Raw genomic sequence first — 17,985 nt, 5'->3', positions numbered from 1 at the left:
AGTAGGTGGCACTAAAAGCATGTACTTATAAGTAAATTATAAGCCAAACAAGGTTACAATAAACTCCAACTACTATTTATATTATTTAATACTTGCAATTGTTGTACCTAATGTTGTTTAGAATGAGATCATTGTCTGAATATAGTCATAAATCCATATTCAAAATTTATTTGGGATACTATCAGTTATAACTGCATTAATTTGTGTAGATAACAATGACTGATACAATGATAACTGACAGCACTTTACATTTATTTCAGCGTACTGACTAATCTAAATGTTACTCACTCATTGCTAGATGGGCCAAAAGCAAACAATATATTCCTTAGCCACTAACATAACAAATAAGGCTACTGACCCTCCCCGCTACCCCATTTTAAAAAGATTGACTTAAAAAAAAATCCAAGTAGGCTTAATGGGAAAAATCAGAATTTTGAATTTTTTGATCTTTAACTTATTTTGTGATTTTTCTTCTTACTTTGGATATTTTATGGTGTTTGTTTTTGTTTTTTTTTTTTAAGTTGCCAGCAGGCCTCTGCGTAGTTAAATCCAAATATCAATTCTCAGGCCTCATGTTCGCCTTAGCCACATTTCACACAGCTGACAACCCCCAAGCCCTAGCTCCCCCATTCTAAAAAGGTCTTCACTTGGCCTTCAGGACACCACACCCTCCTGGTTTCCTACTACCTCATGGCTCCTCCTTCTCTGTGTTCTTTGCTTTTTCCACTTCTCCCCAATTTTCTAAGGTAGGGGTGCCCCAAAGATACGGTTTTGGTCAACTTCTTTTTATCTACTTTTACTCCCTTATTGATATCATCCAGATGTATGGTTTTATATACGGTAAAATTTCAGCGATATTTTACATGGATTCCAAAAGATGTAGTGGGATAAGAGGCTTCGCTGCATTATTTTAAACTAATCTGGTGTGGAAGAAGAGTGCTAATTATTAACTGCATTACATTTAAATTTCACAATATCATGGAATGTGCCCTCTCTATAGTCACAATGCCCACGTTTAGGTCTATAGTCTGAACTGCTTCTCTGAATTCCAGATATTTCAGCTGCCCACTTGACAACTCCAATTTATATCTAAAAAAAATCTCATATGAAATGCACCCACATTTTCTTTCCACTTCCAAATCTACTCTACCACAGTCTACTTCATCTCAGTGGATGGCAACTCCATCCTGTCAGCCAAAAACTTCCAAGCCATTCTCGATGCCTCTATTTCCAATCTGTCAGGAAATCATATTGACTCTCCCTAAACAAATACCCAGAATCTGATCACCTCTCACTGCCTGCACTATGACCTCCCTGATCCAAAAAAACCATCATCTCTCACTTAAATTATTGCAGTAGCCTTCCAGCCTGTCTCCCAGACTCTATCCAGACTGCCTGGCTGTTTGTTTTCAGCAGAGCAAGCAGAGTGGTCCTGTTAAAGTGTAAGCCAGATCATGTCACTCAAAAGACTCAATGCTCAAAACCCTGCAGTGGCTGCCCATTTCAGCCAGAGTGAAAGTCAGAGTCCTTACATGAGCTACAAGGTCATACCCTATCAGTCCTCAGAACCTCTTTGGGCTCATCCCGTATGCTCTTCCTCTCTCTCACTCCCTTCTAGCTCTACTGGCCTCCTTGCTGTCCTTCGAACACACCGGTATGCTCACTTCTCTCTTTACTCTTTATTTTTTTCATAGCTTGTACCACCTTTGATATAATGCACTTATTTATTTATTGCTTATTCATAAGAGCAGAGATTATGTCTCTTTTTTTCTCCCCCACCCCCACCCCCACCCCACACCACAACATTGTCTGCTCTCTGTGTCCATTTGCTGTGTGTTCTTCTGTGTTGGCTTGCATTCCTATTAGCGGCACGGGAATCTGTGTCTCTTTTTTTTGCGTCATCTTGCTGCGTCAGCTCTCTGTGTGTGTGATGCCACTCCTGGGCAGGCTGTGCTTTTTTGGCATGGGGCAGCTCTCCTCATGGGGCATGCTCCTTGCGCATGGGTGTCCCCTATGTGGGGACACTCCTGCGTGGCATGGGACTCCTTGCGCGCATTAGTACTGCATATGGGCCAGCTCACCACACAGGTCAAGAGGCCCTGGGTTTGAACCCTGGACCTCTCACATGGTAGGTGGATGCTCTATCAGTTGAGCCATATCTGCTTCCCAGATTATGTCTTTAGAATCACTGCTCTATCAGACTAGAATAGTGCCTAGCATATCATAGGTAATTACTATTTGTTAAATGATAAATGAATGAACAGTGTGGGGGTGGTATACCATATTATTTCCAGTGCTTAGAGTCTTTAAAGTCATTTAGTTTTCTTTAGAAACTAGCACTATACTTAGAATGATGACTCGTTGTAATACTTTTTTCCCCTTGAATCTGATTGAACCAATGGTAGAATCACTAGGATAAAATTCCAAAATATTAGACAACTAGTTGAAAATGTAGCTCATACAATTTAAGGTATAATAAATAGGTGCCTAATATCAGAGGAATGTTTAATTTCTTGAACAGCTAGGTTGTCTAGTAAGGAAGGAAATTAACATTAATTGGATTGCTGATATGCATGCAACTCTATAGGCCTTCATAGATATATTATCATTTACTCTTCACAGCAATTCTGTAAGGTAGGTATTGTCCAATTTTGTTGATTAGGAAGCTTCAGCTCAGGATCATAAAAGTACTTGACCCACCTCACACCACATTTGGTAATACAGCTGGGATTCAAACCCAGTTTTGATTCTGAAGCTTGTGATCTTTTCTTGACAGTCGTTACCCTGACTCCCTTGCTTTTAAAGGGAAAATGTATTAAATGTTTATTATACTACAATCTGGTATGTGAAAAATAAGATGTCAGTGTTTCTTGATTGTATATAGCCTAGATGTACTTCAACTTCTGGACTCACCTCCAATTCCATCCCTGGTCCAGGATCACTTTGATTTGATTTAGATTTTAAAAATAGATTTATTGAACAGAAATACTGGTGTTAGGTTCCCACGTACTTCCCTCGATCTGGATAGGTGGAGGTAGGATATCTGAAGTCCTGCTGCACATGGAGCCCTTGAGTACCTTCCTAAAGAAGGCAGAGTTTAACCTACAATCAGACATCCTACCTAGGACACGGTCCATCTGGCTCCTTCGACCACTCTCCCAACCAACCAAGATTTTGTCTTGATTCCATAAAAATTAACCTATCTCCTGACCTAAATGTGGAAGGGGAAAACGAATAGAACAAAATACTTTTGTGTGAAGTAGATGCTTCCGGCCCCAGACTCTGGCTGATGATGACTCCACGGGTGAAGCATCGATGTCGAGTGTGCATGCAAAGTCCAGATGGTGTTTTCAAGTAACACTAAAACACTCAGCTGCACAGCTGCTCCCCGCACCTGGATGTCAGGGACTGCTGATGAGCAGGCAGCCTCCCGGTCTCTCGACACCCCTTGGGAAAAGTGTTTTTCCCCTGGTGCTTAAGCTATAGCTCAGAGTCACAGAAAGTTCTTTCCTGTCTCATGCCCCAGTGATAGTGGAGGGACTCTTTCAGCCCAAGGATATTCCACATCACTTTTATTTTGGGACCACATGTCTCGGGACAGCTGGCGAGTGTTAATGAGGAGGCCACAGTTTGCAGGTCTGCACGTACTCTCTGCCTTTCATAACCAGGGAAACATCCTGGGATTCGGTTCTCACAACACAAAGGATGCATGAGAGCCTTGGGATAACCCTCAGTGGGAGGCGAACTAGTTTTCAATTTGGCTCGGGACCAGATCCTGAAAGATGTGAAACCATTGATTACACAGGACTCCTTTTGGTCAAAAAGTAGAAATTATACAAATGCACAAGAAAAAAATATATTTTTCCCACATTCTTTTTCCACACCCCCCCCCCCACAGATATATTGTGTACATTTGAACAGTCCTACAATTGTTCTCATGGGAATGACCTTCCCACATGAATAGCTTCCTTATAAGATTGTATTCAATTCTCTGGGGACTAAGCAACCAATTTAAGTTTATGTGATGTCACCCTAGATGTCCTTATATGTCATTATGGAGGTGGGGGCGAGGGAAGGGAAAGAATGATAAACCCCAAATCCCTATGAATTGATAAAAGATCATCCTGTGGGGCGCTGGGTTCAGCATTATCTTCGTACCTTCCCTGCTCAGTCCAACACTGAAGCCTGGTCATGCAAGAGAAGGGACAAGAGGAACGGAGAAATGACATCATTCAGAGAACTTAACAGCCACACTTTAAGGTCCATACTCCAAGAACTAAGCTAGTTGTTGAAGATTCAAAGATGAGTTACATTCAGCACCTTGTCGTGATCTCTACCACCTAGCAGAAAGAATAGACTAGAATTTAAACCTGATATCTCATAAACCAAAAGCAAAAGTCAACTGTAGAGCAGGCAGATATTCTCAGTAGCCTTACAACCCCTTTAAACTGATCGATAGTACCCTGTGGGCCACTATTAATCACAGGGATCAAATGGATTAGCAATTTCAGGCCCACACTAATGAACCACCCAAGTAAATTAAAATAGAGTAGCCACTTACCTAGGACCAGGAGATAACTTACATTATGTAATTCTGTTATACTCCTATGAAATTTAAATTATGTTCCTTTCTAATTGGATTTTTAAAAATAGGGCATGGATAAAATTGGAAAGGCGCAGGGGTGTTTTCTGTTTTTTTTTTCAAATAACCTTGTTTGTTGATGTTTCAATCATGATATTACCAGATCCATGGGGTCCATGGCCCAGATATTTCTAAGCTTGGAAGTCTGCTTTTTATGGTATTTGAGGATTCACTGTACATCATATGAAATCTTGATGGTTATCTTTTGAGCTACAGACTTCAACCCTCAGGAAAGCCCACTGAGTAATTCATTGAACATCACTATATGTCAGATTCCATATTAAGTGCTTTCCCACATATCATCTCATCTGCTCTTTGCAATGACTCTCTAAGGAAGCCAATGTTGTCAGATATTCAGAAGAATTCATCAGAGGTTAACCAACTTGCTATAGGTTACTCATCCACTAAGTGGCCAAGGCAGGATTTGGGGTCAAGGAAGTGTAAACAGTGACAAAACATGACAAAATGATAAATTGTTCTCAAAGCTCAAATTTTCATCACAAATATAATTTGTTAGCAAAAAGCAGGCTTTTCATTACATTGAATTGCTAGCAGAGAACATGTTTACATATTCCAGAGTAGGCCTGAATTTTGCAAAACCTTAATTGTACTTGAAGGAGCAAGATTTTGTATCAATGTCTAATTAAGGTCAAATACTTTTCTAAAACTAATGATCTGAGGAAGAAAACTTGAAAGTTAAAAATAATTTTTTTTTGTTTTAATTATCCCTTTTCTTGAAATCAGCCATAGCTTTCTTCTTGACAATTTTTTAAAGACATTAAGAAAACATACCTAGAATATGTCTGTTCTGTGCGGTGACAGGAGAAGGGGAGCTCTTCAGTAGTGTTGTTTGCATAGGAACAGAAAACCAGGCTTAAGCACAGAGCTGGATTACATGATTTAATTAGTCTTAAAGCCTAAAAGCCACTTTTCTCTTCCTTTGCCTTAATGACCTTCTTTCTATATTCTTTGTCCAGTGCCTAAATTGTCTTTTCATAGTGAAGAAAATATTGTTTAGCAAAAGTCCAAGTGGGAATTAATTTTAATGTAGTAATAAAATCCTACAGAGCACAAAAATGCCTAAAACCCTATGTCTTTTCCCTTTATTTGCTAGGCCTAGAACGAAATAAATCTAAATGAAGGATTAAAGGAGAGCATCTCTGTAATTTTTTCACAAGCGCCTTTTAGGGACTCAGCAGTCCCTTCCATAGACTGAGCTGGATTAGCTCTAAGAACAAAACAAACAAACAAAAAACAAAACAAAAAGAATGAACATGTCTTTGCTCTGCTAATTGCCAAAATAGTCATATGTGCCTATCTATCTATATGTGTAAACAATCCTTAGAAAGGTAGAGTAAATCAGAGCAAGTCAGCTCTGTGCCTGTCCTTGACTAGCTCTCTTTTCTCTCTTTTCGTTTTTGTTTCCTGTTAGTGCTGGGATGAAAATGACTGCAAACAAGCTCAGTCTCTGAACGCTGATTTGAGCAATCTATTCAGCTGAAGCTTATCAGATTATCATCTCATTTCACAGCAGCCATAATATTTTTTTTCGTATTTCACATAATGTATTTCTATTTCACATAATATATTTAGTTATAATAGGGCAATCATATAGTTTTTGTCCTTTTGTGTCTCGCTTCACTCAACATAATGTCCTCTAGGTTCATCCATGTTGTCACATGCTTCACGACTTCATTTCTTCTTACTGCTACATAATGTTCCATCGTGTGTATACTCTACAATTTGTTTATCCGTTCATCAGTCAATCCATAAGAGTTTGAAGGAGAAAACCTCCTTCTAAGTTCCTACGGCTATGAACACCTGTGGTTCTGAGGTGTAGGTGAAATGTATTTTTATTGTCTTGTGAATGATAATGGAAACATCGACTTTATAGTAAAGAATTTTATTTCTCGGGGGACTTACCTATTATTTTTAAATGAAGAGAAGAGAGTTATTTTATTTGGTGGTAAAGCTGGGTGGATGTGAACCTGCAGCTGCCACCACAGGCCGTGACCCCAGCTATGGGGAAGGGGCTGCTTTGCAGTGGGGGAAACCAACCCAACACACAGAAAGATGCAAAGATGCAAAGATGAGCGAGGTTACTGGGGGCCCTGAATTCCTGGCTTCAGCCCTGGACGCCCTCGGCCTGCTCTAACTACTGGCCTCCTGGACCCCGGGCTTTTCGTCTCTCATTCTTCCAGCTGCCCCAGCAGCCTTCCTGTTTGCATTTGCAGCAGCTGCTGCTGCTTTGGCCGGTTTTGTTGTGACTTTTGCTCAAGTGTGTTTCTGCCACCTGCAGCTAAGTACCCTATGCATCCCGAGGCCTTTTCATCTCGATGGCTGAGAGATAGTCTGAATCCCAGAGGTTCTGTGACCAAGAAGCAAAGGCTCCCGCCTAGCACTGCCTTTGGTCTGTGACGTGGTTTGGAGGGGCTGACATCAGAAGACCTGGGGAAGCCCATGAGATCAGTGCCACATGGGAAAGACTAGACATTGCTGTTTGCCTGGAAAATCCAAGTTTACACCCATTGTCCTGGCCTCCCGTCTCTCTCAGCATTTGTCTCTGAGTTTTCCGTTTCTAAGGAGTAGTATTATTCACATTTGCATTAAAATAACCCAGTATGGATTTAGTAGAGCTCCACCACTTTTAATTGCCAGCCTCGGCAGAGGTCTCATCAGGTCATATGGAAGACAGAAGATATTCACTTCAACAAGAGCTTAAGTCCAAAAGACATCCAGCAATAACCTGTATTTCTTTTCCTAACCTGGTCCACAGGCAGTGTCACCAACACTTGTCTTTAAAGTATGCAGAGTGTCCTAATGGGGCATCACCTGGCAGGAGGGCTAAAGACAGCAAATTCCTCCCAGTCTCCGTTGGTGGTAAAGAGGTGGTCAAACCTGCCACCCTTACTGGTCACTTGGAGGATGAGTCAGTTATGCAGAGTATATGGAGGATGGTCTAAGCAAGGTTGCTCAAGTGGTTTGTCTTTTCTTATGGAATGAAAATTGACAACTATTTATTTATAGTGTATTGCTTGCTAACACTTTTGTATTTTGCAGTACATCACTGCCTTTTGGCAGTGATGAACTCAAAAAGACAAAAGTACATATCCATTGAAAAATTAGATAATTTTAAATTATCAAGAACACAAAGATCATGTACTTTGCACAAACTGTTGATATTTACCATCACTGGCTATGCAAAAACAAAAAGATATAACCTATTGAAGAAGCATCAGCATCTACTTCAAGTCTGAGTAGTTTTTAAAAAATAAGAATGTGGCTGAAGACCCACATTTTATAAATTCAGCTGTAACAAGTGCATTTGCATACCACCCACCTAGATCAAATAACTTTTTCTTAATGGTTTTGTGTTGTTTTCCATTTGCAACTTTTCTTGTATGTGTTTGAAAAGAGAAGAGGTAGTAAATGTTAGATATATAAATCTATCTATCTATTTATATATAGATATATGTATATATTAGTGAATGAAACATTCGTTGACAAATCAGAACAGAACATTCATATAAAAGGAATAAGGTTCACCTGGAGATACTGAAACTTAAATACCTGTTATACAGAAGCTGTTTAATACATACTTGTTGAATGAATAGGGAAGATTTTCCACAAGTCACGACACAGAAGTTAAGTATGTTTCAAGGGCCATTCTACTCTGATTAGCAATTGTGGTGGTATGAAACTGTATGTACCCCAGAAAAGTGTGTTCTTAAAGTTAATCCATTCCTGTAGGTGTGGAGCCGTAGTAAGTAGGGCCTTTGGATGAGGTGACTTTACGTAAAGTGTGGCGCAGGATGGGTCTTAATCCTCTTACTGGAATCCTCTGTAAGAGAATGAAAATTAGACAGAGAAAGAGCGAGCCATGGGAGCAAAAAGCTAAAAGTTACGAAACGCAGAAGAGAAGGCAGAGACCAGCAGATGCCAACATGTGCTTTGCCATGTGGCAGAGGAGCCAAGGATCACCTAGATGATGCCTTGATTTGGACATTTTCATGGCCCCAAACTGTAAGCTGATAAATTCCCTTTGTTTAAAGCCAACCGATTTCATATCTGCTTTGAGCAGCCTAGGAAACTAAAACAGCAATTTTCAAGTTTGCTAGTGTTTTCATCAAGTTGTACAATGAATAATGTTGAAGTTTTTAATACCTGTAAATTAAGAGATTTAGCTAAGTTGGTTTTGAATAAAGGACTATATTTTCTTTGGCTAATACAGCTGTTTTGTAAATGTCTCCTGGAAAATTTAAGGAATAAGAAACTCTTGGCTGGGTTGCTGGTTAAATTTAGACTCCCCTTTTCTGCATGGGGCTACCATTTCAGGAGCTACTTGTGTGGTGTCTTGCCCATAGATATGACTATATTTTAATTTATTTCCTTGATTAGCTTCTAAGAATGAGATAAGAATCTTCGTTTTTTTTTTTTATTTTTTTTTATTTTTTTTAGAATCTTCGTTTTTAATGGGTCTTCAGAATGCAGTGGCTTTTAATCTTTGACTTTCCTTGTATCAGTTGTACCACTTTATTGACCTGCAAATAAAAATTTAGATGTTGAAAGGACCTTTAGAAGTATTTTAGAAATTAAACAAGGCTCTACTCATACTAAGAATATCCTAACTTAATCATTTTTGTGTTGAGTTCTTTATATATTTCCACGCCAGTACACAAGGAATTAAGAGAAAATTGATACTTTAAAGAAGCAAAGATTTACTTTTCTTCCTAGTTCTAAAGTCCATATGTATAATCAGATTATTAAATTATGAATCAGCCCCTAATTTTTTGGAAAGCCTTGGCAAGCTAGGTTGAAAAGAAGTATGTTGGGAATTTTCCAATGAATTTAGTCAAAGGAAATTGCTAAGGCTGACAATTAATAGATAGTTTGTTCATTGCCTAAACTCAGCTGATAATTGCTCATATATTTATCTTTCACTGTTTATATAATGTAGATTTGACCCAAGGGTACCAAAACACGTTGCTGAAGAGGAGAGTACTAAATATTTTAACATCTTAAGTTGCTCTTACTCTTTGCCCTTCTAAGTAAGTCACAATGATGAACAAGACAAGGACTAAATTAGACCCTTCAATTGTTATGGAACTGAAGGACTATGGTCCAAACAGATGAGCACTAGCTCAAGCTGCCCTCCTGTATCTTCTACTTGAACCCTCTCCACAAAGGTTTCCTGCATGTGAAGAATTAACCTGGAAAATTTCTAAGTTGGGATAGCACAGTGATGCAGTAGCACAGAATCTTACTTCCCAACATCCAATGAAAGGAGGTCAAAATTTTAAAAAATTTTATTGATGTATATCATTCATACATGAACATACATAAAAAAGTATATAGTTAAAAGTTGTGAACTTACAAATCAACCTTGCATAACATCATACAGGGCTCCCATACATCAACTCACCACAAACACCTTGCATTTTTGAGAGATATTTGTTACAAATTATGAAAGAATATCATCAAAATCTTATGCTAATTATAGTCCATATCTTACATTTGGTGTATTTCCCCCCCAACCTACCCTATTATTTTTAAAATATATTTTTATTACAGAAATTGTGTACTTACAAAACAATCATGCACGTATGTAGAATTCCCATACAATACCCCTTCAACACATCACACTATGGTGGAGCATTTGTTACATATTGAGATGGTATCATCATATTACTACCACCAACCATTGTCTATTGCATACATTTGGCACACTTTTCCTCTACTCCTTCATTATTAACACAGTACATCTTTGGCATAGATGCATGAATTTTACAGTATTGCTGTTAACTACAGTCCATAGGTCTCTCCAGTGGTATTTTTCCCATGCTTCTCCACATTCCCAGTACCCTGCAATAGTGACATATATCTGATCTAGCTCACAAAAGGACATCTTGCATCTGTACCACCAACCACAATTCTCATCCACAGTGGGTTCACTGTGTTTATTCAGTCCCTAGATTATTCTCTAGCTTTCTTCCGATTGACATTTACATCCCTAGACTACCCTTTTCAGTCACATTCTCATTTATAAACCAGATGTTACTTACTATAATGTGTTACCACCAACTCTATCCATTTCCATACTTTTATAGTCAAATTAATTAAAACTTCTACATACATTAAGCATCATTAGTCCTCAGCCCTCCTCTTATCTCCTTTCAGTATCCACCACCTACCACCAAGTCTTGAAAATGTTTTCCTACATTTTCTACTAGAAACTTTATGGTTCTTGCTTTTATATTGAGGTCTTTGATCCATTTGAGTTAATTTTTGTATAAGTGTGAGATAGGGGTCCTCTTTCTTTCTTTTGGCAATGGACATCCAGTTCTCCCAGCACCATTTGTTGAATGGACTGTTCTGCCTGAGCTGAGTGGCTGGGTTTGAAGGATTGTCAAAAATCTCTTGACCAGAGATGTGAGGGTCTGTTTCTGAACCATCGATTCAGTTCCATTAGTCTATGTGTCTATCTTTATGCCTGTGTCATGCTGTTTTTACCACTGTAGCTAGGTAATATGATTTAAAATCCGGATGTGAGGGTCCTCCAACTTTCCTTCTCCTTTTTAAGATGTTTCTGGCTATTCAGGGCCTCACCCTTCCAAATAAATCTGATAATTGTGTTTTTCATTTAGTTAAAAATGCTGGTGGAATTTTTATCGAGATTGCATTGAGTCTGTATATCAATTTGGGTAGAATTCACATCTTAATGATAGCTGGTCTTCCAATCCATGAGCATGGAGTCTTCTTTCAATTATTTAGGTCTTTCAAAATTTCCTTTAGCAACGCATTGCAGTTTTCTGAATACAAGTGCTTTACATCCTTTGGTTAAGTTTATTCCTGAATATTTGATTCTTTTAGTTGCTATTGTAAATGGATTTTTTTCCTGACTTCCTCCTCAAATTTCACATTACTAATGTCTTTAGAGTCTATTTCATTTGATATAAGTGTAGGTACTCCATGGAATATCTTTTTTCTGCCTTTCACTTTCAAACTGTAGGTGTCCTTGAGTCTGAGGTGAGTCTCTTGCAGACAGCATATAGATGGCTCATGTATTCTAACCCATTCCACCAGTCTGTGTCTTTTGATTGGAGAGTTTAATCATTGACACTCCATGTTATTACTCTATAGGCAGTTCTTATTTCACCCATTTTGATCTGTGGGTTTTATCTGTCGTATTTTATTTTCACCACTCTTTTGACACTTTTAGTTACTTTTACTGGTAATATCTAGACTCTCTTAAAAGCCTCTCTCTCTTGTCTTTTGTTTCAGACTGTGGCATACATTAGTATTTCTTGCAAAGTCAGTAAAAAATTTTAATGATAAGAAAAGCGAAGAATTCACCAGGAGAAACCAATCAAAGCAAAATTAACAACATCAGTGTATGATTTTTAAATCATTTATTTTTCTAAAAAGAGAAACCAAAGCTTCTGGTGTGGCTGGGCATTTTTCCTGGCACTTCATCCAAGAAGCAGTACCCAGGATGAAAAGGGAACTGAAAGGATCCTAATACATCACGTATGCCCTTCAATTTAGAGAGAAGTTGGTTACAGGGGTTAAGAAGAAAGTTCAGAAAGTGCAAGAAAAGAGTTCAGACAGGGACAACAAAACCTCTCGAGGAGAAAGCCCTGTGTCCCATCTGAAGACATCAGCGGGGACGTGCCAACACTGAGCTAAGATGGAGAAAATGAGTCACAGCCCAGAGGGGCAACATCTTGGTTGGATAAAAGGGTCCCTGATATGGGATAATTAAGGGGATTTTAGAAGACAAGGGCAGAATCTAGGTCCCTAAGGAAGATTTCATTTAGCCCCCAGCTCTTTCCTTTTTTCCTTCTTCACATCCCCAGCCTACATATGGACAAATGTATTAACCATCTAGTATTCCAACTGTAGCTTTGAAGGGGAAAACGTGGGAACAGTATTTTACTGTCCTTCCTAGAAAAATTTCAAAACCAATCATTTAAGAAAATGTCTCTTGAGTGTAGAAATATTCAGGATTGGACAAGTCTGTTTCACATGGACAAATAACCCAAGGAAGAATTTTGACATTCGTCTTCCAAGTGGGTCAATACAACATGGCTATATATTTTTTTAGCCCCAAAGAGTAGTAACACTCTTTCCCACAGTCATTTTGACTTTTCAGACTTTTCCTTCTAATCAAATTGTCATTAACATCTGTTTCAAACAAGACATTCCCACGGTAGCAAAACGATGATGATGTTTTCATATGGAGAATGTAATGGAAAGATATGAATTGAGAGAAAAAAAATCAACTTGAAAAATCTGGGGATTAAGGGGGAAAAAAAACAATTTATCAGTTAACATAGATAGGAATGATACAATGTTCACAGCTGCTTCTGCTGAAAGCTGCAAAGCAGAAGCAACCAGTGGCAGTACGTAAGTTTTCCTGAGACAATCCTCAATGCACTCTTTTGCCTGATTGCCCTTTCTGGAACTTTCCCAAGAGGGAAGGAGCTTTCAGACTTGGTCTTTATTGTATTAGTAGGTGATCCTCCAAGCAATGTGGTGTGACAAACAACTTTTCCTTAGTGGCCCTAGGAAAGGATAAACCTAGATGCCAAAACCATTGGACTATAACTAGTGCCACCTTCCCGCCCCCTATCTTTACTATTACAGCCATTCAAGGGCTAAAACCAGGGGTACCATTAATTGCAACCAGAGTAGAATTTTACCTGTTTTCATCACCGAGAGGTACTGAGAGAGGGCAAAGGCAAGAACCACAGAGCTAACTTTGTGACTATATTCTTTTTAGATTCATTTCTTTAACTTTTTATTGTGGTGATATACATATTTCCCATTTAAACCACTTTCAAGTGTAAATTCAGAGGCATTGATTACATTCACAATGTTGTGCTACCAGCACCATCATCCAGTACCAAAACTTTTCCATCAGCCCAAAGAGAAACTCTGTGCCCACCAAGCATTGTTCCTTTCCATTCCTTCCTCAAACAAGAGTGCTCCTCAGGACAACTGAAATTCATTCCAGGCTTGCGAAAAAACAAAACATACTGTAGTACCTGAAGTCATTGTTCACCACAAAAGGCAAAAGAAAAATTGGTTTAGCAAAACATTCTATTGAAATACCTGAAATGTTGAGTTACACTCTGGAAAATTTCTTGTGGAACCAACCTAAAAAAATTAAAATTGCAGAGCTGGAAAAAATTTTCAATGATAGCAAGTCTTTCTCATTGGAGTCTATCTCTCACTTGATGTGTAAATTCTCTTAATTACATTCTTCATTTATCTGTTCAACAGATATTTTTTGGGAGCCTGTTCATTCTCTGCTAGGCACAGTCCTGAAGAAAGAATGCACATCGTCTCTGACTTCAGAAAGCCTCAAGTCCAGTGGGGGAGACAGAAACCAAACAAATTGTCATGCAAGTAATTACATAATCACAATTTGATAAGTTTTTATTCCTCCTGCTGCATGGAATTTACTATTTTTACAGGCAGCCCATTCCATCTATACAGTACTGACTGTGAAAACTCTTCTATTTGACCTCACTTAGTGTGGACCATCCCTTCTCATATGTTTCTAGGAACCTTTCTAGCATTGGGTTTGCACCATCTTCTTAGGGTCTTTGCTGAGGCTTTAAATCCTGTATCTCAGGAGAATGTGCTCCCTTCTTCAAATTTATATCCCACCCCTCTTAATCCCTCACCCTCTGAATCCAGCTCCTAGTGTATTCCCCCTGCTTCTGAAGTACATTTGGCTTGGTCTTACAGATCCTTTGAGGTAGTGTCTCTTTTCTCCCTCATTAGGCCCAGCACATTCTGGCTGGGTTTTTTCTGTCCTAGTGACCAGAAGGGGAAGTGGGGCAGTTCCTGGTTGTGGCTTACAGTGTCTTCCTGGGGGAAAACCTCTGCATTATTTTCAAGTAAGCGGGGGAATATTTTGACAGTTTATAGAGAGGAGTGGGTCGCTTTTGAGGTCTATATGGTTCAGGGGAATCTGGAGATTCAAAAATTTCAGAAGCATCCAATCAGATGTCTCCTTCCAATGTGTCAAGAACCCACCGTTCCCCATCCAGGCCTGATCTTAACCAGGCAAGCCTGCTGAGGTTGGGAGCTGGACCTTCCTCAGAGCTCCACTACTCCTATGATTATGTGCTGGCCTCAGTCCTCAGATAAAGATTAGAAGCCTTTTATATGCTATAAAGAAGGCCCTCTGGCTTCCACATTTAAATTTTATTTGTGAATTAGTCATCCTTAGCCTTTAAGTTTTTTCTAATTCTTCTCTCTTTATTGTTAGTATTTATTCTCTATATCTCAAATGTCTGAAACATCATACCTGTTGGTGTGCTTTCTTTCACCAGGGAAAGTTTTTAACACTGGCGCAGCCACATTGTGCCAGGGACTATCTGTGTTTCTCCTGCCACCAGTGATGGAGTCCTCTTTAGCAGCTGAGTGGCAGGTAATCCAACTCCAGAATTCCATTTTAGTATCTGCTCTTGGACCCCACTTCTGATACCAATTGTTGCAAGTTTTTGGTCCCTTGGCAGAAAGATTCTTAGGGAGAGATTAGAGAGCAGGAATTTTATTAGGAGTGTTCAAAATCTGTGGAATGTAAGGGAAAGAAAGGAGTCCGGACTGGGCAGAGGGAAAGTGGGGCTGTGCTGCAGTCTTAACAAAAGCCTCAACCAAACCCGTGGGAAATTCTGAAACCAGGATGTTGCTTAGATTTGTCTCAAGAAAGAGTAAAGGGGCTAAGCTTTTATGCCCTTGGGTTGACCAGTCATTGTATATGGACCACCCTGAGAAGGGAGCAGGACCTTGGATGTGGTAAGAATTTTCAGCAATTTTCTCCATAGAAGATGAACACGGAAGAAGATGGCTGTCTGCCAGAAGTACTTCCAGTAGTAAGGGAAACAAATGCTTCATTCATGAAGGGTACTGGGTGACACATCATCTCCATTACTGAGAACATGAGAGAACTTCTGGATGTATCTTGTTTTAGCTAAGGAACTGTGGGCAAAGGCACGTGGGGTGGCTGGAGCTATCTCCAGCATTTTCTCTGCTTAAGCATACTACATCACCATCTTCTCTGCAGTAGTTGCCTCATGATGGCCTCAAAATGCATCTGCATCCTACAAAATGGTCTACTCACAGAGCATCAAAGGGGACCTGCTTTCAAGCTCCCTTATTGACCTACATGGGCTTTCTACTATCCAAAGAACACTTAAAAATTTCAAACCTGAGAAAGGAAATAAGAACACTTGAATCTGACCCCTTTCTCTTTCTCTCTCTGCCTTGGCTTTTTTTCCCAATTGCGATCATTCCTTAGGCCACATTCTTTGAACACCCTCCCCTGTGACTTACACTGTATCTTCATTGCAAAGTCCACCAGATTTGTCACATGATTTTTAAATGGCATTTTTTGGAATTTAGGAATCTTTTTTCTCCTTTAGTCCATCTGAACCTCAAATCAAGACTCTTCACAGAGTAAAAAAATGAAAAATCTAATTTGCAGTCAATGCTAATTAGGGTCTCTGTGGTTCCCATGATCATCCAAAACCCATTGTTTCAACGGACAGGGAGTCAAGGAATCACATTTGGAATGAAATCAACACACCTGCACTTAAAAGTTTTGCAAATATTATAGTTGCTATAATAATAGTATTCCAAAATATACCTATATATTGCCATAATATATTTCAGTTTTTAAAATTTTTTAAACCCACCCCTGTTTTCCTTGAATCCACTGTCATCCTTCATTCAGGAGGTAGAAAGTTTCTATATGCAGTATCCTCAGAGATTAGATAGATACAGCGTATAATAAATAAGCAATTAAAATTCTTAATGTGTCCTTGAAAATCCATAGCAGAAAAAATAGTCTTGAAAACTAAGTTTTCACTTAACAGAGCAAGATTATTGAGAAGGAAAAGGGTAAATTAATTCTGATACGACCAAGCCTGAAAGATCTAAAATAGAATTAATGAAACAGGATATGATACCAAAGAATAGTTTACCCTACACTCAAGGGACAGCCATGTCTAATTCTATCACTATGCAATTCTTCTATACCCTCAGACATACGAAAGATACATTTCCCGGTCCTCTTCCAATTAGGTGGAGCCACGTGACTTGTTTTGGCCCAATCAGATTGGAAGTGGTGTGGGCCAGTTTGGGAGCTAAGGCAGTAAAAAGTGGAAAAGCCAAACCCGAACAAAACTTTCTAGTCTCCCTCTCCCCCCACCACAATGGCTGGGGGTGCCACACGGTCCAAACCGTTTGGCTCAAGATGGCTGCCGGGGCATCGCTCAACGCCGGCGGAGCAGCGCCTGCGCGGAAACCAGCCTGCCGCGCGCCTTAGGAATCAACTCCCGTGTGTTCAGTCACCGAGCTTGGGGCTAGGCCCTGTTTTAAACGCAGCGTAGCCTCTCCTAACCTGGCGACGTACCGGGAACGTAGATGAGAACTCCCACGTTCCCAAACGCCCCAGGACCGGAGACCCAATGGAGCCCTGAGATTGCAGTGATGGTTTCCAGGCTGTGGCCTTCATAACCAAAGTCCATGGGAAGAGCACGGACCGCCTGGAATCTCTGGCCTCCTGACAGCCATAAGTAGCCCGGATGCGATCAACCACACTCCAGCAAAGCCCGGAGACCCCTGTTCTGACAGGAGAATAATGTGGACATTTCGGTTTCCTCTAAGGAAAGGGAAGAAGGATGAGAGGGACAATCTTGAACAAATGAATGAAAATAATGAATCGATCACTTTAAAATCAGGAACGATGCATTACCTTATATTGACAAGGTCAGTTTTTTTCTGCCATCCACAAAAATGCAGCACTCACAATCCAGGTTGAGTAGCCTTAGCAGAATCAAAAGCAGTACCAAAACTACGAAAAAGTAGAACTGATTTTGTAGAAAACTGTGCAAATGGTGAGAATTTTTAAAACTCGAAAATAATTAGAAAGGAGGAACATTATTTTTATTTCCAGATGATACGATGACTAACCAAAAAAATCCAAGGAGCCAACAGAAAAATTACTAGAGCCCAAAGTAAAAAATTCAGTAATTAGTCCAGTTTTTGACTCAAATAAAGAAAACCTAGCAATTTTCCCAAACGTAGAAATCACGATTTATAAAATATAACTTTAAAACATTCTATTCCGATAAGCCTATCATGTATTGATTGCATTTTGTTGCTATAATAGAGTTCAGTAATATGTAGAATTTAAAAATAAAAAATGAAGTAATTTTCTTATGTATAAAATTACAAGATATAAAATATAACCTTAAAGAATCCCACTTGTAATAGTGCATCAGTTATGAAATGCATTTTTCTGGTAATAACAGACCAGAAATAAA

The 17,985-nt window shown here is 39.3% G+C and overlaps 1 long non-coding RNA gene across 2 annotated transcripts; it reads right to left on the bottom strand.

Annotated features, from left to right (window-relative positions):
* Window positions 1-9,084: 9,084 nt before the first annotated feature.
* On the bottom strand, window positions 9,085-16,896 carry LOC131274741 (uncharacterized). 2 transcript variants are annotated; one of them, XR_009182020.1, is made up of 4 exons: window positions 16,718-16,896; window positions 15,445-15,619; window positions 14,964-15,229; window positions 9,085-9,183 (listed from the first exon to the last, which is right to left on the bottom strand). It is a non-coding gene; the product is annotated as an uncharacterized lncRNA (long non-coding RNA). The 2 variants fall into 2 exon arrangements; XR_009182019.1 differs by having other exon boundaries at window positions 14,964-15,181.
* Between the last annotated feature and the right edge of the window lie 1,089 nt (window positions 16,897-17,985).

The sequence above is a fragment of the Dasypus novemcinctus genome, chromosome 20 (genome assembly GCF_030445035.2).
Source record: "Dasypus novemcinctus isolate mDasNov1 chromosome 20, mDasNov1.1.hap2, whole genome shotgun sequence".
In the NCBI taxonomy this organism is placed as follows: Eukaryota; Metazoa; Chordata; class Mammalia; order Cingulata; family Dasypodidae; genus Dasypus; species Dasypus novemcinctus.
Note: the sequence above shows the minus strand (reverse complement) of the source record. Positions and strands in the feature narration are given on the sequence as shown.